Here is a 27,657-nt window from a genome sequence, read left to right on the forward strand (position 1 = left end):
AAAAAGGTATTGGCCTTGGGCCGAAAAACAAATAACGACGGCGCCAGGCGGACCTCTCTGGGGAGCGCATTCCATAGGTGGGGCACCACCGCAGAGAAGGCCCTCCTCTGGGTACTCAGCCTCCTAATATCTTTCACGGAGGGTTCCCGGGGGGTTCCTATTTAAAATAGTTTAAACAAACTTATTTTCCTTCCTTATCATTGCAGGAGGCAGATCATGCTAAAAGAAAGTTATCCACATCATGCTTAAGAAAGTGCTGAGCGTGCACGCAGGGTGCCTCATTTCAATTTTCAAGTACGTGTTCGTTAAAAAAAACAAAGGCAAAAACAAAGCAAAGAAACAAAAAAACCCAAGGAGCCATAAGGTTGAAATTGAGTGGAGGGGAGTGGGGCTAAAGCCCCATCCCCTCACCAATGAGCCTTTTGCCCAGAGACTCCTTGGTGGGCTATGGCCTTTCCTCTTCCAGCCCTTTTCAGCTAGGCGTATTCCCTGAGGGGAAGATAGTTTGGTCACTGGAGACCTCGAGATCCAGAGCAAGTCCTGTGGAATTATCAGGATGGGAGCTGAAGAGCAAGGGAGCCTGCCATATATGGGGTTGGAGCTCTCATTCCTCTTGCCGGGTGGCAAGGGTGGGCAACGACTCCTGAAGATTCCAGGTTTTTGCAGCCCTACCTGGAAATGCCAGCAATCATGCAAAGCAGGTGCTCCATCACTAACTTGTGGAAGGTGGCGCTTTATTTGTCTTTATTGTCATTTCTGAGCTTTGTTTGCCATTGCAGAGAGGATTTATTTTTTCCCACCCTCTTCTCCGAGCTCTTTCAGAAAAGCAGTTCATATGGTTGCAGAGGAAGGTATCTGGAGCTATTTTCTTTCTTAGTTGCACTTATTCAGCAATGCAGTTCAGCTTTTATAAAACCAGAAATGTGTGTGTGATGGAGTAGATACCACTCATTTATATAATGAGCCACTCTTGTGGCTGCCCATGCATAAAATGATGCATGTTTTATCATTTTATGTATTTTTTTCCATATAAACTCCTGCTTTAGAGGTAAGTGAAAGGCACGTGGTACATGGTTAGAGGTACATTCTCCTGACCTTTGATGCCTTTGGCTAATGAGCAGTATAGAAATGAAACAAACAAATAACAGTGACAACTTAGGTGTGGTACCAAAAACAGACTCCTTGGCTGAATTCTGATGAAGTCCTGGTACAAAGTAAACAAGGAGGAGGAAACGAAGACATCAAAAGCTTGCACATATCAAGGCAGAAATGTTCTGTTTTTCTTTTTTCACATCTGTGTATATGATGAAGGAAAAAGGAGGGATTGTTGTGTGACTGTGTGTGTTTGTGGGGCAGGAGGACAGAATGTATGTATGTATGTGGTGAGATGGTGAGGTTTATGCTCGAGAGCGACTTCTCCCTCTGTAAGGGTGCGGACCCGATTATGTGGGTCCGCCCCCGGAGCCGGATGGATCCAGAAGGATTCCTGAAGGCCCTGGGGGAGTTTCCGGCTGACAAGACGGGTGCTCCTGTCGAGGCTCTGGTCGAACTGTGGAATGGGGAGATGACCAGGGCTGTAGACACGATCGCTCCTAAGCGTCCTCTCCCACCGGGCAGAGCCCGCTCTTCCCCTTGGTATACTCCTGAATTGAGGGCGATGAAGCAGGTTGGGAGACGACTAGAGCGTAGGTGGAGGAAATCACGAGATGAATCTGACCGAACACACTTAAGAGCCCACTATCGGGCCTATGCTGTGGCGGTGAGGGCGGCAAAAAAGAGATTCTTTTCCGCTTCCATTGCCTCCTCACAATGCCGTCCGGCGGAGCTCTTTCGAGTGGTGCAAGGCCTGGTCCGTCCAGGTCCAAAGGAAGACCTGATTCCACCCTCAAAGGCCCGCTGTGACGACTTTGCCAGGCATTTCAGGGAGAAAATCGCTCAGATTCGTCACGAGCTGGACACCACTATTGATTCAGAGGTTTCAAAGGAGACACCAACGCTGCCGTCTGGTCCAGATTTATTGGATGAATTTCAGTTATTGCGGCCCGATGATGTGGACAAGGTGCTTGGGCGAGTACGTCCAACCACTTGCCTTTTGGACCCTTGCCCGTCTTGGTTAATAAATGATTCCAAGCACGGGATTGGAACCTGGATCTTGGAAGTGGTTAACGCTTCTCTGAGGGAGGGTCGGGTGCCTGCCCCTTTGAAGGAGGCGGTAGTCCGACCGGTCCTGAAGAAGGCGTCACTGGATCCAGAGATGGCCACTAATTATAGACCAGTGGCCAACATCCCGTTTCTGGGCAAGGTGTTAGAACGAGTGGTGGCGGGACAACTCCAAGCACTCTTGGATGAAACTGATTATCTGGACCCATTGCAGTCCGGCTTCAGACCCGGGTACGGTACTGAATCTGCCTTGGTCGCCCTGTATGATGACCTGTGCAGGTAGAAGGACAGGGGGAGTGCGTCCCTGTTGGTTCTGCTGGACCTCTCAGCGGCTTTCGATACCATCGACCATGGTATCCTTCTGGATAGGCTTGCGGGATTGGGGGTTGGAGGCACTGCTTTGCAGTGGTTCCGCTCCTATCTCAATGGCCGGTTCCAGAAGGTGGTGCTGGGGGACTATGGCTCTGCGCCATGGCAGCTATGCCATGGAGTACCGCAGGGGTCCATTTTGTCCCCTTTGCTGTTCAACATATACATGAAACCTCTGGGAGAGGTCATCAGGAGGTGTGGGCTGCGGAACCATCAGTACGCTGATGATACCCAGCTCTACCTCTCGTTTTCCACCAATCCAGGTGAGGCAGTGGCTGTGCTGAACCGGTGCCTGGCCGAGGTAATGGGCTGGATGAGGGCCAATAAACTGAAGCTCAATCCAGACAAGACGGAGGTCCTGTTGGTTGGTGGATCGGGCTTCGGAGAGGGTGAATTGAACCTTGTCCTGAATGGGGTTGCACTCCCTCTTAGGGACAAGGTCCGCAGCTTGGGAGTGCTCCTCGACCCAGAGCTTTCACTGGAAGCTCAGGTAACAGCAGTGGCGAGGAGCGCTTTCCTCCAGCTTCGGCTAATTCATCAGCTGCGCCCCTATCTGGAGAATGACTGCCTTGCGACAGTGACACATGCGTTGGTGACTTCCCGTTTGGACTTCTGCAACGCGCTCTACGTGGGGCTACCCTTGAAGACGGTCCGGATACTTCAATTGGTCCAAAATAGAGCTGCCAGGCTGCTGACGGGGACTGGACGTTATGTTCACATGACTCCAGTTCTCCGTCAGCTTCACTGGCTTCCCATTGAAGTCCGGGCCCAATTCAAGGTGTTGGTTATGACCTATAAAGCCCTAAACGGCTTGGGTCCTGGTTACCTGAAGGAGCGCTTACATCCTTATATGCCCAGCCGCCCCCTGAGATCGGCGGGAGAGGCCCTTCTCCGGGAGCCCTCCATGGAAGAAGTTAGGAGGGTGGTTACTCGGAGGAGGGCTTTCTCAGCGGTGGCGCCTAAGTTATGGAATGCGCTCCCCAGAGAGGTCCGCCTGGCGCCGTCGTTATTTGTTTTTCGGCGCCAGGCGAAGACCTTTTTATTTAAGCAGTATTTTAAATGTTAATATTATTGAATTTTATTTGGCCAGGGTGGCTTGTTTTATAGTGTATGTTTTATATTATATATTTGTATTTTATTGTATATATTTTAAAATGTTATTTTAATTTTTTGTTGTAAGCCGCCCCGAGGCTTCGGCGAATGGGGCGGCATAAAAATGTTTTAATAAATAAATAAATAAATAAATAAAATATGTATGTATGTATGTATGTGTTATTGTTTTCTTGCAACACACGTGGCCAGTGCTCAATCTTTTAAAAATGGAATTGCTGAGGTTTAAGTACTTTTAGAATATATCCCATCACGGCAAGTGTATGGACAGGGGATGCTATAATTTACTCAGTGGTGAGAGAAAAGCATTCAGCATGTGTTCTAAGGCACTCTTTGTTTCAGTGCTACTTTGGCCAGCACTGGAGAAATGTACACGCATTCTAGCTCTAGCAGTGCCCTTGCTGGCGTCCTCCAACGGCTGGGCACAGCCATGCTGTCTGGCGTGGTGGTAGCTGTAGTCCAGCGCAGCTGGGGCTGTGAGGCTGGAGAAGGCTGGCTTAGGGCACCGCCAGCCGATGTGGGAGGCCGAAAGAGTATCAGGGCTGCAGGGTTGTGAGGGAACTTTTGTGCCGCACTACAGTCACCTCTATGTCACTTTTGCTGCTGTAAGCATTACACTGCTTGTCAACCCTTGAGCTTTAAAATTTGCTGCAGGGTTTGCCCCAGGGTGTTCCCTGTTTCGGTGCTTAAAATAATTAAAATGATGGAAGATGCTGCACTGACCCTAATAAACAGAGTAAGCCCTATGAAAAAGCTCATCATACATGTCTGGAAACTTTTCCTCAACACATTAAAACCCTTTTAGCCATACTGTTAAGCTTCAATTGCATCAGCTATATAATCCATAGATGCTTGGATTTAAATCTAGGGTGTAATTTTCAATAAGACTGCAGACTCATTGCCTCTTGACTGTCTCCTGACTCCTCTTCGCTAATAGTGGGGAGAGAGGTCCTCACTCGGAGGGAATATCTGAATATGTATCTATCCTACGCAACCTTTTGCAGCCCTTTCCTCTTTGACCTTGGGGAGACATGCTGAGCACCGGAAACCGGAAATACTTGCCTTTAAAGAGCTTTCCTGGTAGTAAGTCTGTTTCTGAGCACAGTGTGGTTAAGAGCACAGGACTGGGACTCTGGACTCTAATCCCTGCTTAGCCATGGAGCCATCTGGGTGACTTTGGGCCACTCATGGACTCTCAGCCCAAGCTACCTCACAGGGCTGTTGCTGTAAGGATAAGATTGAGAGCAGTCGGGGGATGTAAGCCACCTTGAGCTCTAGAAAGGAAAAAGGTGGGATATAAATATAATAAACCAACCAATCAGTCTGAAGTGCTCCTACTTGCCCTGAAATCTCCTCATGGTTTGGAGTTGGGCTACTTGACTGAGTAACTTCTCTCTCATCAGCCTGCATGTTCACAAAGACATTTTTCCAAGACCCTCTCCTCCTCTGAGTGCACCCAAGACCCCAAGTGAGATGGGTGGCTGTGGGGGAGATGCTTCACTTGCAGAAATCTTTCCTCAGAAAGGGCCTCCTGGCACCATTCTGGGTCTCTCAGACACTGGGCAGAGAGCTTTCTATTTTCCCACGCTTGATATCTCAGAAGTATACTCCACCTGCCCTGCCCTCAGAAGTATACTCCACCTGGCAGTTTCAGCACTGCCTCTGTTTTTACATCGTGCTTTCATTTGTTGTTGTAAACTACTCTGGGATTTTCAGTTGAAGGTGGGGGGTGGGCAGGTCAAGAAATCTTTCAAACACACATGCAGTACAAATAGTCCTGAGCCAGCCAGAAGGATTAACACTCATAATGGTCCTGCGGTCTCTGCTTGATCCACGGAAACGTCTGCAAGTTGGCTGATCTATTAATCTTAAGCATTATGCCTCAAAAGGCACCAACACTGTTTGTTTTCAGTGCCTGCTGGAATAACTTTTGTTTAAGTGAGGCTTCTCTGACTGACCAGCCATGGTTTTAAAGACACAATTTGATATAAAAAATTTCAATCAAGCATGCTTTCCCAGCTTTTAATGTTCACTATTTGTGAATCTTCCTCTTACCTGAACTGTTTTATTGTAGATATTCCACAAAAATATCAGTGATAAACTAAGAATTAGAATTAGATTTCTTTGTTTCTTTTTATAGTACATCTACTCTTCCTTTTGATATCTTAATTTTTAAACTTAATTTCAATAGAGAATAGAATTTCATGACCATAAGCACATAGAACAATACAGAAATTATGCAAACAAATCAACACACAAAGAAGCAATCCAGGAGGCAAAAATTAAAGGTCGAAAAGAAGCAATGGGATTGTATTGTATTCAACCCAAAGTGTGGTAGATGCACCTTGACGCCTAGGTGAGATGCCACAGCTTGTGGCCAGGCCTTCTAAGTGACACGGCCTTTAAAAAGCAGTTCTGTGCTTCATTCCCCCTCACAACAGACTGAACTGTGTGGCTTGGGATTCCCTGCTTTCCAGGATGGCCGAGGAGCTGTCCAGCAGGTCCACAGTGGGTTTACTGAAGCGGGAGGAGTGTGGCCAGGCCAGGAGTTAGACTGCAGCACGAGGTTTAAACATTGGTGACAGCTGCAGCTGAGAGGAAAACTGAGCCATTGAAAACCGAGAGAGATGAGGAGACTGGGCAGCGCCGTCTCTGTCTCAGTCTGCCTCCAAGGAGGAAACTGCAGCAGGCAGAACCTCAGTGGCCTTTCACAGAGACTTTGTGTATCCTACTGCTCCACGTGGTGCTTGGCCAGCCCTGTCACCCAGATCCTGAATTTATAATCTTGAATAGGGCTCAGAGAGGGAAAGCCTCATGCTGCCAGATGCCTGCAGCTTCTGCTCGGATTCACCCTAAACCCCAGAGTCCCAGAAATGGCTGCAGAGGGCTGGAGCTGGGATGTGTGGGTACTCAGGGCGCATCCAGTTCCCTGGCTCTGCAGATGGCCCAGCCAGCATCGTCTTCCAGGGTGGTGGCCTCAGGAGGTCCATGCTGGCTCCCCTTGCTTCTAGTGTGTGCCAGGAGCAGATGCAGGCCTTCAGCGAGGGGAGACCCAGCTCCCACGTGTTGCAGTGTGCTCAGCTAGATTCATCTGGGAGGCAGGGGCCGGAGGGCAAAGTGGGGCAGATGGCCTGGGAGTTTCAAGGTTACCAAGTGAGGATTCTCAGGCAGAGCCTTGGAATAGAAGGGAGACCTTTCAGGACTTGGGGGAGCAGATTGGGAGGGGGTTCCTTGACCCAGTCAGGAGACAACAGGCAACACAAATGGATCAATTACACATCCTCAGGCATTTCCACCATTTATCCCCCAAGGAGCAAGACCTACTATGGAGGAGGAGTCGGAATCTTCAGAGAGGGAAGAAAGGAGGAGAAGTTTCAGTTTGGATTCAGCTCTTTACATGGGCAGATGCTTCTCTCACATCTCAACATGTTCTGTTCTGTTCTGCTGATTTATACAGTTTAAAGCTGTTAAGCTTTAATAAAAGGACCAGGCTTTTAATGTTTTATCTGAGTCTGCTGGGGAGGAAAGACGGGGAAGAGGCCTGCCAGTGACAGCCGCCTTCTCCACTGCCTCCAAGCGGTCCTCTGGCTCTGGTTCCAGCATGACTGGCCTTAAGAGCAGTCAGCACATTCAAGGAGGACACATTTAGCAATGAGAACCAGCTATGATGCAAAAGTCCTCAGAGTCTTGGCTGTGGGGAGGGTGTTGAGGAATGACTCCCTCCTCCTTCCCTCATCCTTTTTTTTTGGCCAGGGAAAATTGTATGAAAGTGGAACACTTCATAAAGGTGTCTCTGGACAAGAAGCCTGCAGTGTTTCAAAAGGATAGGAACAGGAGCTAGGAAAACTCATGGCACCCAACTTTGCCTACCTCCAGACATAGTGGATGAATCCTATGGTAAAATGTGTTGTAGGATAAGATTCTAATGATTAGAAAGTGGACTTGTCAGTTACTCAAGCACTGCCCCTTCTGGTCATCAGCACAGAGGAGCGAAGCATCATAATTTGGGGAAAAACCAGGCCCAGATACTTTGAGCAAACACCAACAGTGCAGTCCTATAGAGGTCTACTTCAAAGTAAGTCCCACTGAGTTCCATGGAACATGCTTTCTGGTAAGGATAGCATTGCAACTGTAAGAAAGCTTTAGAATGAACAGTATAAAGAAAAAATTGTTTTGCTAGGTAACTGAATCCTTTCATCATATATGTGATCATCATAATGAGATTTCACTCTAGAATGCCACTACTGCAAGCTTGGCAAAGAGAGTTTTGTAATAACAGGGCTGTAGCTTTCATCCCAGAATAGGCTATTTTCTTTTATCAGGGACATACACATTTTGTACTTTGTCAGCCTTGACAATGTTCTTTTAATCATCTATTTATGTAGAAATGGGGACTCAATTTTTATTCATGGGCCCATTTAGATGATAATGGGAAAAAAATCTGTGTATCTTGTTAGCGTCCATGAAACACGTTTACATCAATCTGTCAAGTGCATGGAAGTAAGTTTCCAAGTAAAGCATTCTTTGAGATCTGTATGCTTAAACATTTGGGTGCTTCTGCTGTGTTGGGTGAGCACTGATACATACTGAACAAGTTTTAAAAGTTGGAGAAGGTGGCCTGAATGTCCATGTGATGGAGTAATATGGATCAGGACTCATGGATATGAAGGCATGGATCTCAGGCAATTATGGCATTAGACAAACATGAATCCAATTTATGTGAGTTATGCTGTTGAAAAAAGAATCCCCAAACAATTTGTACTATCTGGGTTCTTTTAGAAAGGCCATGGCTTTGGATTTCACCCATGCTCTTTCTTTGGCTTGCACCTGTAACCCTTCCCTTCCACAAAGACATTGTCTGTCTCCCAGCTCTGGATCCTTATCATTGGATGGTGTTTAGGGTTAGCACTGGTGCACCTGAGCAAGCTATAGGTGGTACACATGACTCCCTCCACACTGAACAAATGTATGGAGTGGGGCAGTGGGCTAACTCTGCTCAACACCAGAACATATTCCTTCGCCTCTGTCCCCAACAAACAACTTGTGGATATTCATAAGAAGAAGTTGCCTGTGGAGAATGTCTGGAGAATGCCAACACTTGAGCCACCCTGCCCAACTGTAACCTTTTCTGGGCTAGAGTCCACAGATGTGTCTGCCATGGGAACCCCTTAAGGAGCCTCAGGACCCCTGATGTATTTGCAGTGAAAGACTACCCCTCTGGGCACTTCTATTAGAGGGGCCAGAACAGATGTGCTACATTCCCATGACAAGGCTTCTGCAAGACCAGTGCTGCAAGAACTCAGACCTAGTTTTTAGGACAACTTAGGGTCTACCATAATTCTGGCTCATGCTGCAATAACACAGATCATGGCCAAGTATTTGAAGGAATCCCCATGCTGTTGGAGGCAGCCTGGGGGGAAACGCGAAAGCAAAGCCCCCTCTGTCCCCAGCGATACCATGCCAACCCTTTCTTCCTGCTGGTTCTATTTGTTTGCTTGAGTTGCCGGTTGCCAGCAGCACACAGCAGAAACATGTCACAGCAGCACACAGCACAGCCTTCCTCAAGCTGGTGCTTTCCATTCGTGCTGAGCCATAACTCCTGGCTTCCCCAGCAGGCCATACTGGCTAGCTGACCCATGCTGCTAGCAGTTGTAGTCTGACACATCTGGAGGCCATCAAGCCGAGGAAGGTCGATACAAGAGGTTAAGAGTTGCTAGTGGAACTACAGTTGCTGAAAAGCACAACCACAGGTTATCAAAGACAGGCTGACACTCACGGTCAGGAAAAGAGCCTTCGCAACAACACAAGATCAGTGCCATTCAACCGTAGGTTATTACACCGTTGCTCCGAAAGCTGACATGTCTCCAGTTACAATACATCCCTGTAGAGAATAGCCCTGCAAATGATGAATGACTTGATCTCTTGAGCTGTTTCTACAAAAGGACTAATATTTGATAAAGAGCATTAAACTCTGTTTTTGGAGTGACTGCATGTACAGGATGACCTCCACCTTGGTTAGGTGATGAGATATGCTTTTAGTAAGTCCAGGAAGGAAGGTCAAAGGAACTGGAAGAACTGAAGAAAGGGCCAACCGCTTTTCTGGATAGCTACTACTTGTTTGTTGGGGTGCAAAGTGACATGCGCTCTTCCATAGAACCGTTTGAATAAATAATTATTCAAGTCACAGTGTTTCCTGGCAGAAAGCTTTTCCCTCTGGTCTCTGGTAAATCCCGTCTAGCAGATTACCTGCCAGAGAATGCCATTTCCAAATCTTCAACACTCCACTTGCTAATTTTCAGGGCATCTCAGCCTGAAATGCATTATTTACAAGTGAGCTTTGTGTGGAAAGGTATTAAGGAAAATTGTATAAGCCTTGTGAACCCGGATTAAGAGCAGAGAGCAAGGATGTGTAACGTTAATTTTTGCAGCTTGGATGCAAAAGGCCTTGCCACTGTGAGCGAGCTCATGAGCGTCAGCACAGTGTATTTGATTCTCCCTGCTCCCGTTCATGGCTATGCTTCACCATGGAAATCGAGCAGCAGCTCATTGGTAGGAATGTGCTCCACACAGCACTTCTTGGACTGCCAAGGATGTCGAAACAAATAAGGTACGACAGCCTTTCTCAATGCTCCATGGACTTTCAATGTTAAGAGAGCGCCAGCTGGCAAGCAATGATTTTCATACAGACAAACCTAATTGCGAAACCAAGAGCCATGAGCTGCAGACAGAGGCAGGGTCTTGAAATAGCTTTGATTTAAAACGTTCAACAGTTGGGATGGGAGAAAAGGCCCCAGTGGTTTTATTTATGTGGTAGCAAGAATGGTGGAAGGAGCCATGCGGAGGCTGCAAATGACGAGGCTTGGAGAAGGGCCCAGTCTTCCCTTACTGTCAGACCTCGCCCAGCTGCTCGGCAGGCAGGGACGGCAAGAGCGAGCAGGTAGACAGAGGCTGGCTGCTGGGCGCTCTCTACGCAGCTGGGACGAGGAGCCTCATCCGAAGCTCATTCAATCCCAGAAATACTGTGGAGGCTGCATTCCATCTGGGCATGGCCGAAGGCCAAGAGGATAAGGCAAAACATGCCCTTTTTACTGCTTTGAAAGTAAGCAGGGCTAAACTCTGCTTCTCTTCTGAGAAGTATGCAGGGAGGAATCATTTCCCTTGGAGCTTCAGGCTGGATTTGCTGATTCCAGATGTGGGACAAAGGCTACAGCTGTTTGTCAGGGAAGGAAAGGCATTTCACTAATGCTTTTTATTTCCTTATATATTTCAGCGGATTTACACAGCAAGTTACAAGGTTGCACTGCTACAAGGTTTGGCACTCCTGGCTGAAATAAAGTCAGAGAAAGTGTAGGTACTGAGAAACAGCAGAAAAAGCGTGAAGGAGTCTTAGAAAGTAAATTTAATTATTTTTAAGGAATAAACTTTTGTAGGCTGAGTCTAGTGAAGAAGCAAGTAGAACAATTGATACCGAAGCATTGAAAGGAGTTATTAATATGTCAGAATTATGATGGTTTCAGCTGTCAAGGAAGAAAGCTTTTCCTAGTCTCATTTGAGGGGATGCAATGCACACTTTGCAGTGAAATTCATGTTCTGTCAATAGAAGCAGCAGCAATAGAAGAGTGTGCGTCTTGCCACAGAGGGGGTACCACCTTCCCATGCAAGAAATTCCCCTCCAACAGCACGAACACAGGTCGGTTTCTTACAACCTCCCCTTTTTGTCTTGCTTTAGGAAGGACCCTTTAAGGCACAGCTTTTGGGTTTAGGTGGTTCTCCGGAGAGGCTCCCTTCCTGATCTCTCAGTGTGGGGAGGAGGACAAAGTTGCAATAATGGTGGGGGGGGGGGTTAAGGAAGCAGTGCAAGGGGAGTGGCACCAAAAAGCCCTCCTATATACACTAAAGCTTGTCATTCCTTTGCTGGATAATGGCAGCTGACAAGCAAAACAGCCTCAGATTCCTTCCTCTGCCACCATATGAACCCACTTCCCCCAAGCAGAAAGAACAGGAGAAAAGCAAATCCTCTTGTCTGTTTGGATAAGGTCAAATGCGGCTTGCTTAGCTGCCACTCTCCCCTCTGGAGAATTCCAGGGGCTGCTCTGGATGAAGCATAGAAGGGTAAAGAAGGTTCCTTTCGGAGGAAATGGATGGGTGACGGTTCTACACACCTCAGTTCACTTTATGAGGTGGGATGGCAGAGGGCTTACCCTTTCTTACCCACAAGCTGTAAAGCTTATTTCAAAACACCGCTAGGGATGGGCCAGAGCGCAGCAGGAAAGCACCTGTTCTGCAGGCAGAAGGCCCAGGTTTGAGCATTGGCTTCTCCAGGCAGGGCTGGAAAGAGCTCTGCCTGCAATGCTGGAGAGCTGCTGCCAGTCCCTGCCTGCAAGACTGGGCTCCATGGGCCAGGGTCTTGTTCAGCACCCTGCATCCCGAGGGCAGGGCCAGCAGGCAGTCCCTGGAGCAGGACTTCCTATTGCCTTCACCGTCCTGTAGCCTGCAGCCATGTCAGAGAAGTGAAAGCAGGAAGGGGGAAAAATAGGTCTGTGCCAAATCCATTGTATTCCTGTAGAAGCCACAAGTTCCACCTTGGAGCAGTAAAATCAGATGTTGTACGAAAGAGCCATAATTCACGGGTGCTTTCTCTGCCCTTCCCCTCCTACTTCGAACTTTCATTGCTAGGAAGCTCCCGGAAAGAGCAGCAGCAAGGGAGGAGGGGGGAAAGCAATGGGCACACGGAGGAAGCATAGGTGGTCGCCTCCCCACTGGTTTACATGGCGGGCACCTTCACGCTACATTCCCTGTCGTCTGCTAAGGGAGTGGGTCCGAAGGTCTCCCAGGCACGGCAAGGCTGCTCAGGCTCAGAAGCAAGGGCAGGATTGTCTCGCCACAGCTTACGTTGTTGAGACAGCTCAAAGGATTTGGGACACGGCTCAGCTGATCTGCGACACAGAACAGCAAACATGTGATGCCGCTTTCACTGTCAGGAGCATTCGGGATGCAACTGGACCTTCAGCACAGCAGCAAATAGGCGCCGGGGCTTTGCATTGCACATGTTTAAGAAGGTTGGTAAAGTGCTGTTTTTCCTGCCTCAGTCTTCACTCGCTGAGTCCTTCATCGCAGTCCTTGATGCTGGCCTTTATCAGCATGGTAAAATACAGTAATATTAGGTCCGCAGGTAGAAACAGTTTGAGCTTTGTCACAGGTTATGGAATGAAACAGGTAATGCTGATTCCTGTTACTATGGTGACAGCAAATGATACCACTATTTGGTCCAGCCTCTGTAAATGTGCAATACACATACTCATAGGTATACACAAGTCCTGTTGCTTCACTTATTCAAAAATATATTCTGATTAAGTTGGGAATTTTTTTTAAAGGAAGAGTAACCTGATTATTTTTGTAATGGAAAGCATAAAACCATTAGGATGTACGCATTGCCTTGATGCATAAAATGAAGATGTAGCATTTTACAGTCATCAGTAGCCAGCCCAATACTTCTTCTGAGAACATAAACAGCTTTTCCTAAGAACGTGCCCTCCTGTCCCTTGATGCCACGCCTAAAGGCTGCATTCACACAACATGACAAGCAACCCTGCATGGTTACCATGGTTTGTGGAGTTTTTTTTTTAACCATGATCAGGTGGTTTCTACTGTATCATGATTTCCATCCTGCACATCCAGTCCTTCTGCTCTTGGCATGTATCCTATCAACCACTGCGTCTGAAATTCAACCCCAGGTGCAACACTCACTGCCTGTGCCACTGTCTCCTCCTCATTCACACATCGAGGCTGGATGGCTGGAGTGTTGCTGCTCCTATACCTACTGCTTTTCCCAGAAGGCTCTGGGGGTTGCTTACCAGGATCGTGGAAACCATGATCCTGGGTTCAGACAACAGAGCAAAACAGGGTGGTATGGAGAAATCACACCATTGTTTCTCACAGTGGTTTCTAAAGACCACCGTTCCATGGAGAAATACCATGACTGGGCTCAGACGACGCCTCAGACCAACAATGAGAAAAAAGCATAGTGGCTCGTTGTGTCGTCTGAACCCAGTTAAAGTGTATGAGAACAATGCTCAGAGAGGCACTTATGGCCATACTATGTGACAACACACATTGTGTGTAATTTGTCACAGGTTTTGAGTTTGGTTTGCTGATTTTTCCTGGGTTTTATAAAACAGAGCTGCAGAAGCTGTACATCAAAACAGAAAACCAAAATGGGGGAAGGAAGGGCCTCCCTCCCATCTCCTGCTTGTTATTTTCTGCTAATGATCACCCCCAGTCACTATTTGTTTATTTTATTACATTTATATCTCACAATTCCCTCCAAAGAGGCCAGGATGATGACTCCCTTGTCTCTGTTTCATCCTCATAACCATCCTGTGAAGTAGGGAAGGCTGAGAGTCAGCCCTGGAGCTTCATGGCTGAATGAGGATTCGACCCTCAGTCGTAGTCCAGCAGTCTGAGCATGACACCACACTCGCCTTGTCAAGGGAAAGAAGCAGGTCCCTGCACCCGTCCAATGTGGGACAAAAAATTGCCGGGGAGGGTGTTGAAAGGGAAATGGAAAGAGCTACGACTCCTGCCCACCTCCTCCACTGGTTTTCTGCTTTAGTTTGCAGCTCCTGGGGATGACTTTGGAAGAGCAAAAGAAGCCTGACAGAAACTATACCCAATGCACTGTTTGGCCCTTATGCCTATCAGACAAAAGCCTCCATGGGAGTGACTCAGGCTACCTATCTTGCTGGAATGATGCTTTTGGGGAGATTATTTCAGGATGTGCATCATTCATATGTGTGGACAGAGAGTGTAAGCAGCTGCCTTGTGGGAAAGACCAGCGCACATCATGCTGCCATTTGCTTAGCTCCTGTTAGCTCATCCTTGTGGACTCACATTCTCTGTTTCTTTCTAGAATTCCAGCAAACAAATGGAATTAGTGCCTAGTATGGGTTTTTCTTTTAAATGCATAGCTGCATAGGTAGTATAGGAGAATGCTGATGCAAAGGAAAGAAACCCAGTCAAGTAATTACCATGAATGATGTGCATCTATTTTCATGCAGACTCACAGGGCTAATTCTAAGGAAGCCATTCATCTATATTAAGCATTTGGCTGAATTGCTATCTACTGATGTGCTACCACTAGTAGTAGCATCCATAGATGGGATTGCTGTCAAGTGCTGATTTTTCCCAAAATGCAATGTAATGCTTTTTCAATTTATGGGAAAAAAGAACAGTGCAATCTATCAAGGTGTTCCTATTATTATATCAACATTTTGCCATGGAGTTTTTCAGGGGAAATAACAATAAAACCACAACCAGTAATTAACACACTTAAAATGTGCAAGCATAAAATGTCTCCTCAGAACTAAATGACACAGTGTTCAGTGTGTTTCAGTCTCAGGCAAAGGGTGTAGAACTGCAACCTTAATAACTTGCATGGCTTTTCTTTAGAGTTGAGTAAGGCTAAGACGTTCTACTCAGTCCATAATGTGATGCAGGTTACAAGAACAAAGGTCTGAACTTTAACAGTATGAAGTCTTACAACTTATATGCTTCCTCTTCTGTTAAGTAACATCAGCTGTGACTCTGGAGTTTGATTTCTTTACTGTTCTGAAAGATTGTCACAAACCCTTGGAAGTGCTTTATTGTAGACACTTAAATAAAATGTCTTTACAAATTGGGGTGCACAGTTATTTCCCCCTTAAATTTACTAGCACTTGACAAAGGTTTTACTAGCACTACTTTTGCAGTGATGTGAATAATTGCAAAAGTATGGAAGAATAAAGTAGGGAAGCTTTTAGACTTTTTCAAGGATTCTGTTAAATGTTACAAGACACAAAGAATCCAAGTGGACAGACAAGGGCTGTAAGTTAAAACCAACCGACCAACCATTGTTTGTTATTGTAAGAAAAAGGTGGGTTATAAACAGACAATTATTCTATTGCATGCAGAGAAAATATCTGTCAATTCTTATTAAAAATTTTCTCAGACTGAGACTTCTTTAAAAAAAAAAAAGAAACAACTATAACCAGTGAGAAACTCAAGGCTGGTTCTCAGTAAAGCTGCAGTCCTATGTATATGTACTTGATTGAAATGAGTAAGAATGAATTCTGAGTAAACTTGCATAGAACCGGGTAGCAAACCCTGTGGCAGTGTGAGGCATTTTCCTGGCAATTGCTCAGTGCTGGAGAACAGCACCATCCTGCACTCCACAGCCTGTATTGTGCCTCTTAAGTTAGTTTGCTGCTCACACATGAGGTGGAGCACAGCTTTACCTCAAATAGCCAAAGGCCACTGCACCCAAAGTGAACAAGACTTCCTTGTTGCTTGGGATGAGAAAAATTCTAGGGTGAAAAAAGGATTGATAAAGAAGCATGATTTTAATGATATAGGGGGTTTGTTTATTGAATATGTACTAATAAAAGGGAAGGGTATTAAACCTTCAGTGGACGCAATGCAATTTTAGATGGAAGGTGGTATTCCTGAAAGAGAAGAAAGTTAGAACTAGAGGGAAAGAAGAAGAAAAAATGAAGGAAAAATATTATGGTCCTGGTAGAGAGGTGCACTAAGTGTGGGGTTTTTTTTTTTTTTTGGTTCTTTTAAAAATATATATATTTTTTGGGTATCTTGTGTTGATTCTTTTTACTGTATGATGTATTTTGTAATTGTATTCTTTTAAAAATAAAAATTTTAAAAAGGACGAGTACAATTCAACTGCTAGCCTGGTTAGCTTCTGTGCATGGCAGCTTTGCCTTCTTTGCCTGAAGCAGCGAACACCTGGGGCCAAGCGCCCATCTGAGCTGTACCATTTCAGGTGGCAGGTGGGAGCTCATTCATCCTCTCCAACCAACCTGTTTCACCTGGGGCAGCTGCATTTTCAGCAGCCTGTTCTGGAAGAAGTCTTTCTTTCAGATGTCTTGCTTTGTTTAGGGAGAAGCTACACCACACCTTTGTTTGCCCTGTGCAGAATTATGAGCAACCATTACAAGCAGGTTGCTTACCCAAGTTCTTTATGTGTGTGTGTATACACACATGCTAACATGCAACTTGGGTAACCAAAGCATGAATTGTTTGGTTAGCCTTCCATGCAAACCGGAATGCTGGCTCGCCTGGCCTTCAAAAACCCAGAGAAATAAGCCATGTTTTGTTGTGTTTTTCCTCCATCTCACTGTGGGAAGGACAAGTTCCTGGTTCAAAGGCGATGCTAACTGAACCACAGACAGGTGGTCTGTGCGTTTCTTAGATCAAGCTCCTTCATGATCACCCATAATTAAGAACAAGGAAAAAGCTGGACCAACATTTCCCTCCCCTTCAGCAGGGCCCGATCCAGGCCCTTACAGGGTCTTGCTGAGTCCAGACTTCCATTTCTGCTTTCATTTTCATGGTGTGGCCTGAAAGCAGGTTGCTTCCCCTCCTTGCGCTGCAGGATGGCCCCTGCAATGTCTTCACAGGCTTGCGGCGTCAACTTGGTTTTATTGATGTTTTATGGACCATGGCTTTGTACTGTTTTTATTGTTTACCTTATAAGTGGCATTTGTGATTGCTGCAGCTTTTGATTAGATCAGTTTTTATTTGATTTTAGTAATTTTGGACCAGACTTAATTGTCTGATATGTTTTTAACGCTCAGTGTTGCCTCTGGTGCCGTCAAGCCTGAAGATGACTCATTAATACCAGAAACAAACAAGACTAATCCAGAACAGCGGAGTTGTCCTCAGGGACAGCTGGATACCTTTCAGGTTTTACCCTCCTCCTCGATTGACACTGTTTTACATTTTTAAATAACAGATGTTATGGTGGTGTTATTATGTCCTATTATATTGTATTTGTGCCTGTTTAAATAGAAATCCACTGAGTTTGTGCAAGCAAATTAGCATCTGTTTGATTTGTCGGGGAACTACAGTGCTGACATTGCATGGCAGGTTTATTTCTTATGTAGAAAATTTATAGCCGTCTTTCCAAAACAAACAAACAAAGCCAAGGTGGTTAGCAGCAGCAACAAAAGGAATACAAAATGCAGTAAAAACACTACAAGCAGTGCTGGACCAGCAGATGAACATGATAAAAGCACACTTCCAAACAACCTCTTGGGCTGGTAATCAATCCACTAAAACAGCCAGGCAGGCTGGGCTGTAGCCTAGGTGGGCAGTTCCAACATTTGTGTGTGGACATTTAATGGCCTTTTGCCCTCACCCCAGTTAGATGTGAATTAGAGGAGCACAGAAGGACATGCTGGCATCTTAGTTTTGAGGCAAGATTATATTGGAGAAGGTGGCTTTTCAGGCATTGAGGTAGCAAACGATAAAGAGTTTTAAAAGTCACTTTAAACATCACTTTTTAACTAGCACTTTGAATTCGGTCTAGAAACAAACTGGGAGGCCATGCAGCTGCTCAGCTATGGGGATGTGTTGACTGTGCACTGAACAGCAATAAAAGCAAGACCTGAATGTCACTTTTTCTAAACCTTTAATCATCTTTGCTGCTGTCCTCTGTATTCATACCATTTATCTCTTTTACTCTTTGGAGATGTCAGCATAATAGATCTCTGGAGGTTGATTCTTGTTTGCCATTTTATAGTCAGGTACATAGATCTGTGTCCTATCAGTGGTGAAGGTTATGCGTATATAATACTTGCTGCGTTCCACATTAAAAGGCACACAAAAAGCAGTTTTATTTGGATCGGCATCTCTCATGTGCATTTTGCACTCAGTTTTGTCTACTTGAGGGCTGAAACAAGCATTACACAGATAGAGAACCTCCCAAGGGCCAACTGGATTTTTCAGAGCCCCTCTCCCAAAGCCACAGAAAGTGCTACAGCTGTGGGGGGGGGGATTCCAAAATCTGGGGTGTCCCCCCACCCGAACACCACTGTGGAAATAAGTCCTGTGCCAGCTTTCTGCGGTTGGAAAAGCAACACTGACAATCTGCATGAGGACATCTGAAAGAGTGCGTTGCTGCGGGCAAAGAAGGTTATAAAGAATGCCATGGCCTCTGCCTACTAGGATGCCTTCTCTAGAGGAATGTTAAACAGAAGAAGGATGGAGAGGCAAACATTGCCTTAATCATCCCTTCTGGCCTGCCATCAACAGCTTTTTGTCTAGTATGGAGGCTTCCATCTGGATCTAGCAACATCACCTTTCGAATTCTAGAATAAATACGTGCCAGGAGCTGTTTTCTCCCTCCCTTCAGTAGACTCAGTTGAGACTTAGCAGGTTGCTAAGCAGTAAAAATCGAAGTAGCATTCTCCTTGAGATGTGGGAGAAGCTTCTGCCTGTGTAAAGAGCTGAATCCTAACGGAAATGCCCGCCCTTTCAGAAAAGCTTCTGACTGCACCCTCAGGAGAGCTCCTGCTGCTTGAGGGCTCAGTGGCGGGCATGCTGCACACGGTTTCATTGGTCTGCTTGCTTCACCTGTCAACTCTGGACTGGCTTGGGAAACCTGCTTCAGCCACTCCTTTTCTAAGGTGGGCTGAGAATCTTCACCAGGCCTTGAAACGACCAAGTCCTCTCTCCTACTCTGCCCCTCTGCCTGCTCCTCAGAATTGGACAATTCTTTCTGGGCATATACTATATATGCACCCTGTTATATTTAAGATAATTAGAAACTCATTTAGAATGGAGGATAAGAAACAAAGATGGCCCAATCAGAAATTAAATCCTCCTGTATTGTCCTGCTGGATTTTCTCAAATGTAATAGCAGTTCCATTTTTATGGGTTTAAAGGTCTGTGGAACACAAGCAGAGGGTTGCAAAATTGTATTAAAAATTCAGTGAGCTGACAGTGGTTGCCATCAGGGACAGCAGACAAACCATTCTGACTTTGGACTTTGCTGAAACTAGAAAAAAAAGTAGGCTCCCTGAATAGCTGGGTAAGCTTTTCAATCCAAGAATGATACAATGCATTTTATCATTTATTAATGGCTGCTTGTTGCAGGGTAATGCTGGACTGAGCTTGGGCTGGCTCGAGGCAACAGAGGAGTTTATTGTTCTGAACTGCACAGTACAAATGTCTGTGGAACGGACATTTTTCTCTGCACTAATTATCTCATCACTTTAACATTGTGTTATGGAACCATTCTGGGATTTGTAAGATAAATGAGGACAATTTGGACTACTGACTTCCAATACCATCTTATTTATGAGTGTTAATGCAGTCGGGAGACCTTTATGTCATAACGGTTTAAAAATGAAGTCTGGATTTGGTTTAATAAGCATTTGAAAGCAATATTTCTTATCAGAAGTTTCACATATGCCCCACACTGCACTGCACTTCTCTTCTACTGCAGAGAGCGCTAGCGTGTGCGGAAGCTTATATAGCATCTCATCCTTGCCCATCCTGGTGCCCTCCAGAGGAGACCCAAACTCCCATCATCTCCAGTCAGCATGGCCACTGCCACCTCTGAAGCATGCCACTCTAGGGAAGCCTGCAGCTTCCCATACAAGGAGCCTTCTGGAATAATACACTGGTCCATCAGCTGCAACTGCTGATCAGCTGACTCCAGGAAGCCCTCAAACAGGCGGGTGAGTGAAGGCTGGGACCCACTTGCGTTGTTGCTCTTATCAGTTGTTATTCTGTGGGGTACAGTCTTGGCACTTGGAGGCTGCGTGCTGCCATCTTCTCTAGGAGCCATTGATAGGTACATTTTCCATGAATATGTTTGGTCTCTCTTCAAAGACATCTGAATGAGAGACCATGGCCATATCTTGAGCAAATTTCATGAATGAATTAGGCACTGCATGAAGAGGTACTTTCTTTTATCTGTTCTGTGCTATGTTTCTTTTCAATCGGTATCATATGTAGATCCTGAATTCTAGCACTATGAGAACCCCACTTTCTATACATTTTCTGCATCTCCTGAATGATTTTAACAAGCTTCTCTCCTTAATCACCTTTTTTCCTTAACAAGAAAGATCCAAATGTTGCAACCTGTCATTTTGATTTTCTTTCCTGGCATTTCTAACTCCACAATAGGGATGTGTGAGGAATCCATTCTGAGGGTGGGATTCCCTCAGCTTGGCCCCCTGGACTTGGGTCTGCTTTCTCACATCCCTAAATCTGCCTTGGCCCTGATCCTGCCAAGTGTTTTTGTGGGTGTCTGTCAGGAAATGAGCCTGCACAAACACTGTACAAATGGAGTCGTTCTTCTGTACATGTGATCTGTGGGCTTTGTATGTTCTGCACATGCTGAGAAAGAACTTGGTTGTGTTGCACAAGAGGAATTCCTCAAGTGCTCATGGACTTCATCTAGGCGCCGCTCACTTCCTAAGCCAAGGCTGAGCATGAGAAAGAAGTCCAAGGAGCAGAAGAGAGCCAGATTCCAGAGGAACACTGCTGCACTCCCCCACACGATCATTTTCTGAGATGCAGTGACTTGGTGGCAGTATCCCTAGCTTCACTATTAGGACCCCATGTCAGCAGCAGTCTCATTTCTTAGCCTTTCCTTTATATGTCCCACTGGCCCTTTGCAGAACAGCTGCACATTGGGTTGACACCTTCTTGGAGATCTCCGCCATGACCAAGATCTCTCTCTGGCCAGTCACCACCAGTTCAAAATCTACCGTTCATGTACAGATAAGACTTTTTGTCCAAGGTACGTCACCTTGCCCTTATTTACAGGGTGGTCTCACTCACAGCAAGAAATGAATGTGCTCCATCAGACACTCATGATGCCGGGAGCCATGGCTAGACCTGGTTTCAGGACATGCCTCGTTATGATGATACCAGTTAACGGTTATACTGAGAAATACCAAGAAGGCAACTGGTCTGAAATGTAGCCATGTTGCAACCCATGCCATGCACTCTGGAGCATGTTTCCTTAACAGTAGGTCTCTTAAGAGATGAGCACCTTGCTCTCAGGAGATTTACACACAACTGCAGCCTTGGGTATTTTCTTAAACGAAACCAGACTCTTGTCCATCTCATGCTCTCTTTGTGATCAGTAATTCGTGCATTATATTTCAACTAGAAATACAAAATGCAGCAGTAGCACTAGCTACAACAATAACAACCTTATTTGGGTAAGTAATTTAAGAGTAGAAAGAACACTGGAAATGTTTCTGATTTTAAAATTCAAACATTACCAAGCTTCAAAATGTTTGCCGGAGCCACATCTACTGAAATAGAGAAGAAAGGAAAGATGTTTCTAACATGATTAAAATTAAAGAGTGAAAAATACCAAATGGCTATAAACATCCCATCAATATCCTCTTCTAGTTAAATTGCTGGATAGATGCTTAATATATATAGATGTGCAATTCATTGATATTCTAGTGCAAACTAAAGCAACTTATGATATGTTTCATAGAGCAATTCAATCATTTACATACACCTAATAAAAATCAATTGTGCTTTTAAGGTAACTTTATCCATCTGCCTACTCAAAGAATCAAACAATATTGCCAAATTTATTTTCTGTCTCTAGTAAGTCAATTCGAAGGATTCTATAAGGGGAGTGAGATGTAATTTATACAATGAACAGCTTGCAAATCCTGGAAATACACAGTTTTTACATTTTTGTAGTAGTTTATCTTTGATAAATTCTGCACGAACAGAATTTAAAATTAAATTATTGCAGACGCAATCTGCAGTTGTACTCTCTAGATATGTCGGTCTTCTTTTCCGCCATATATATTTGATTGAAAGTTTATTCTGTTATTCTCATAATGGGTCTTATTTTGAAGTTGAAGAAATTACTTTCCAACTTTAAAAAATGACTTGAAAAATGCATAAAACATTAAAAGAAAAATCAATTCATTTTACATCAAAGATTGGATAGATGAAGGCCCCATTTCTGTGGAGCTGAGCAGAAGCCTCTGAAGCTGAGCTCATCACACTGGTCCCTTGCAGAACAGGAGGAGTGATGGAGGCGATCTTCGCCACCCTGCACCTTCCACTCGGCAGTTTTGCTAGGCAGCCAGTTTTGGCCAGTCAGCATTTGTGTTTTGGAGGGAGGAAAGGACGCTGGAGAGACCTAAAGTACCTCACTTCCAGCCATCCCCAGTCTCCCTCCTCTCTTTCCCTTGTATTTATTTAGAAAATTTCTATGCCGCCTCATTCGCCAAAGCCTCGGGGCAGCTCACAAAGATCTCAATTAAAACATAATACAATAAAAATATAAAACAAGTTAACAATATAAAATAAGTCGCCCTGGCCTATGCCTCTCTCAGATCCCTTTCCTGACCTTGCCAAGCAGCTGGTATCATTCTGAATTTTTTCTTTCAGAAAGGCATATGAAGAGTCCCAAGGGTGCTCAGTCAAACTGTGCAAAGGGATGCCACCGTGTGTGCACACGTATCTTACAACAGTGATCTCTCAAGTCTTTACTCACCCAGCTTTGTGGGACTGGAGAACCATACAGGTGGGTCACTGAAAGGTCTTAGCAGTTGGGCTGGATGGCGGTGCTCCTGCACTCTTGGCTGCTTGTTGATAGGGAAAGGTAAGAAATTCTTCTCAGTCCAATTTTGATAAGAATTCACCAAAATGCATATTTGAGACATTCAGAACATGAGCATTTAAAAAAAGTGTATGTGGGAGAAAGTAGAACGGGCAGCTTTGTCCACCAAGGCTCAGGGCTTTGAGTGAATTAGGGCTGCTACCTCTTTACTCCTTAAACATGCACTGGTTCTGTCCTGTGCATGTTTATATATAAAAAAAGGTTCTGCAGTTTCCTGCATCCTGAGAATTTCCTGCCCTAACATAGATAGGATTACATCCCCAGAGCATTTGCATCTTGCCTGTAATAAGGCGCACACATAATGATCCTAAAATTATTCTCAGATTAGGCTGGAATTAGGAGATGCATTTCAAAACTGTTTCAAAGCAGCATCAGCCCAAACCAGTATGAAACCACGGAATAATATTTTCTTGGCAATTGGGCCAGACCTGGCTGACAACCCCAGGCAGCCGGATGTGTCTCATTTCCCAGGGCATGAGACTGTGCTTCCCCTGCAGTGGCATCTGCAACAGGCAGGATGGGCACCGCAGAACAGCTTGACTGTTCTGTCCTTGCTAGGACAGCCACACGATCAGCTGCAAATGGTCTTGCACGCAAACACAAATCAAAATGCACTCAAAGTGCAACCGAATAGCAGGAATAAGTGTGTCTCAGATTTTATTAATGGATGAAGATGTAATGGTAAACACACACTAAATTAAAGGTTGAATTAAAACAATGGCTCTTCTAGTCCATTTATCTTTATACCATTTAGTCAGAATTGTGGTTAATCATAGCTTAACTGGAACGCATTGACTGGCAAAGCAACAAAAACAACATGGAATGGGCATGTTGTGCTGTGTGCAAATATTCTTCGGCTCAACTTATTAAAACAGGAAAGGAGAGCAGCATGTGCAATGTCTTTGTTTGCCAAAGAGCATGTGTTCCTTTAAACACAACTGCTTCTGGGTATAACCTTTACGGGTCCTTGTTTGAAGTACATCACTCGGTTGTATCTTTTACCCTATAACACCTCCTACAAAACTTTATATTAGACTTTTTCACTTTTACTGTAAGGGACTGTGTTCTTTATGCCTGTAGCAATATTTCCTCCATCTCACTGCAGAAATCCATGCAATTCCTACGGGACGCTCTCTGTGGAGTTATTTATTTGCTTCCACTGGTGGAAATAACTCTGCTCAAGCTGAACAAGTTGATACCATTCGTGCGATAAAAGCTAAGCAGGTTGTGGAAATGTTCTAGAAGCCTGGGAATATCTACAAACAAATCTTGCGGAAGCACCCTTCAGCAGTAATAGGCTCGTGGGGTCTCCTAAAGCCCGAGACCAGAATCAGAGATGGCGTCTAATGCCCTGGAGCTTCTGCATGGTGGGATGGCACCTGCTGGCCCTCATGGATTCAGAGGGTGACTGTGTCAAATGCCTCAGTGTGACACCTGCAGAGGGCTAATAGGCAGGCAGAATGACAAATCCATGTCTGTCTTCCCCTTTCTTGCCAGCTGTGCATCATGTGAGAGTCAACTCCTTCCCTGCAGGCTCTGAGAAGAATGCTAAAATTCTGAAACTTCAGGTCAGACTCTGAGCCTGGGCCATCCGAGATTGTACTTATGGGAAGGATGCAGTGCATGCTTGTCATGGGGGGCATTCATTCATAGGGTTGCCATGTCATAAATTGGTGATGGCTTGACAGCAGGTAACATGCTGATTATTGGATGTTTAAAAATTTGGCCTCTAGAAGAAAGCATTAAGATGATGCTCATATAGATAATCATGTGAAACATAGAAAACATAGAAATATAGAAACACAGTGAATCAGAAGGGGCCTCCTGGGCCATCTGGACTGACCCCTGCCTCCAACTGGCTCCACTCATGTAATCCCCAACATGTGGCTGTCCAGTCTTTCCTTGAACGCCCTCACTGATGAGGCCTCAACCACCTCCAGCCCATTCCATATCCTAGGGGTCTTAACCATCAGGAAGTACAACCTGAAGCCTGGTTCCTTGAGCTTTGCCCCATTGGAATGCATCCTGCCCTCCACTGCAGGGAAGAACAGGTCATGGCCCTCCTCCACAAGACATGCCCTCACATACTAAGTTGCTAAAAGATCCCCTTGGAGTCTCCTCTTCTCCAGGCTGCAAAGAACCAGTTCCCCCGATCTCTCCTCATATCTCATCCCTCCCAACCCAAGTACAATTCTTGTGATCCTGTACTGGACCAATTCTAACCTAGCTTTGTCCTATAATGTGGAGCCCAGAACTGGACCCAGCACTGCAGTCATGGGCACACCAAAGTCTGATAGAGTGATACTGACACCTCTCTCAATCTGGAAGCCACAATTCTGGCTATACATCCAAGGGGGCCATTTGCCTTCCTAACCTCCACGTCACACTGCTGGCTCATGTTGAGCCTGCTGTCGACAAGTATGGCTCATGGGACCCTTGAAAGTAGAAAGGTGGATGATCCGACCAGCAAGACTAGCAGCTACGCCTGGCACAGTTCAATGTACTACAGGTCAAGCCACTTGCACAGCTGGGCAGAAGCTATTCTTGCACTGCAGCTTGAGTGCTCCCTGTGGGCTCCATTGTCTCATTGCATCCACCAGGGAGTGCCAGAAGCAGCCAGGAGTGCAAGAAAGCAGCAGCTCTTTACTTCTGTTGCACTGCCCCCAATAGAACCCTCCCCCCGCATGAGGCTTAACCCTTTTATTATCCTGCTAAGTTCCAGCTAAGCTCCCCTGCCCAGGGAGACTAATGGCTCCACTGAGCCAGGTCTGGCTAAACAGATGTCCAAGTCAGGCATGGACAACAGCTCGATTTTAGTCTTTGTATGATTTTTTGGGATACTGCCCAAGCGTAGGAACAGAGGAAGCTGCCTGAGGCCAGGTCTGCACATTGGAGATGCCAGGCTGAACTGGATCTTTTCTGCATGCAAAGCCAGTAGCCCAGCATGGAGCTATGGCCTCCCATGCACCAGCAGCTCCCACCTTCCTTGCCCATTGCTGAGTCTCTTCTGTCCGGCAGCATCCCCGTCCTGCCTAGGCCTTCTTCAAGACCTCTGGTACCAATCGCAATGGCTCCCCGGTATCAGAGGCAGCACGCCACTTGCAGCCGTTGCTGGAGGAGGCAAGAGGCAGGAGACCAGTGTGCCGGTGCCCAGCTTCCCCGAGGCATCTGGCTGGGCATAGTGGTAACAGGATCTCATAGAATATGGGAGGAAATCTCATGAGTGTATGCACAAATGTGTGATTATTGTAAGAGCCATGACTTTAAAATGCAAAGCCCACATTTCACATAGCTTGCAGAAAGTTGTATAATATCTTAATTTTCTTTCTGGCTCTGAAAAACTGAAATTTTGGACTGGTCTAAAATGCCTCCCCTGTTCTTCCCCAGCTTATCACTTCATTCACCGGGAGCACATGGAGGAAAAGGAATTATGTCATTTTTTAGGGCTGAGTAAAATAATTGAATTAATTTGAGGAAGAGAAGCATTTCCCTGGGGAAAGGCCCTCCTCTTGATACAGGGAAGACCCTAACACTGTACAAATGGCAGAGTAGGATTGCCTTACTTAGCAGAAGTTTCCTTGGGGTGCAGATAATTGCATTCCTTATTACAAAGGTAACTGGGCTAAGGGCCCAATGCTGATAGTCAAAGCACAGGTGATAGTAGAAATCCTGAATGTTTAAGCAAGTAAAAAAACATGGAGAAGTACATTTAACAGGAGAAGGTCCAGGAGGGTGGGACAAGCAGAACCTTCCCCCACCCCATGGCATATTTCCCTGTAGCTTTCCCACCTGAGCATTTTCTTTTCAACTTCACTTAAATGCTGGCAATGTCCTTGACCAGCTGGGGAGTGAGAATTGCTGAGGGAAGGTAAGCAAGAGGAGGTTTAACAGTAACTCAGGACCCTTTCCCTTTAAAAGTCAAACCACCTGCCTTTTTCCATGTTTAGCTTGGCCCTGACGGTAAGTGGCTCCTTCTGGAGACAGAGGTATGAGTGCCCAAGCATAAGAAATGCAAACTGAATCCCCAAGATTGCACGCAGCATAAAAGCATCACATCTCCTCTTCTAGTCAGTGAACCTGGACATAATGTATATTATACAGCCTGCTCAACAATTTGCATAATTATACACTCCCCTTGAAACAGTAAACATTGCTTTAGACTTCATTAATGCAAAAAGCAACATTAATATGCACTGCTGATTTGACTTTCTAATTTTCCCAACGCCTGTAGAAACCCACGCAGGTCGCACGGCAGCCAACATTAAAAAGCACCTCGTTGCAGGGAAAGGGGAGTGCCTCCTGGCAGCAGCCTGCACCTGCTGGCTAGCCCACCTGCCTCTGCTGGTTTTAAAGGGCCGCAGGGTGCAGCCAGGGTGGTGTCACAGCGACATTAACAGCAGCAGGGGAGGGCAGTGTGGCTGCAGCTTTGCTCACTCACAGACAATTGCTATTTGATCAATAGAAGGCAGGAGACAGGCAAGTCACAGAACTGCCAGTGCTCTAACCCATGCAAAAGCCTTTATTTTGCATGTCTGTAAATATAATCAGGCTCAGAGTCCCAGATCTTTCCT

This window comes from Varanus komodoensis, unplaced genomic scaffold, assembly GCF_004798865.1.
Source record: "Varanus komodoensis strain SLA01 unplaced genomic scaffold, ASM479886v1 scaffold7_1, whole genome shotgun sequence".
NCBI classification, from domain to species: domain Eukaryota; kingdom Metazoa; phylum Chordata; class Lepidosauria; order Squamata; family Varanidae; genus Varanus; species Varanus komodoensis.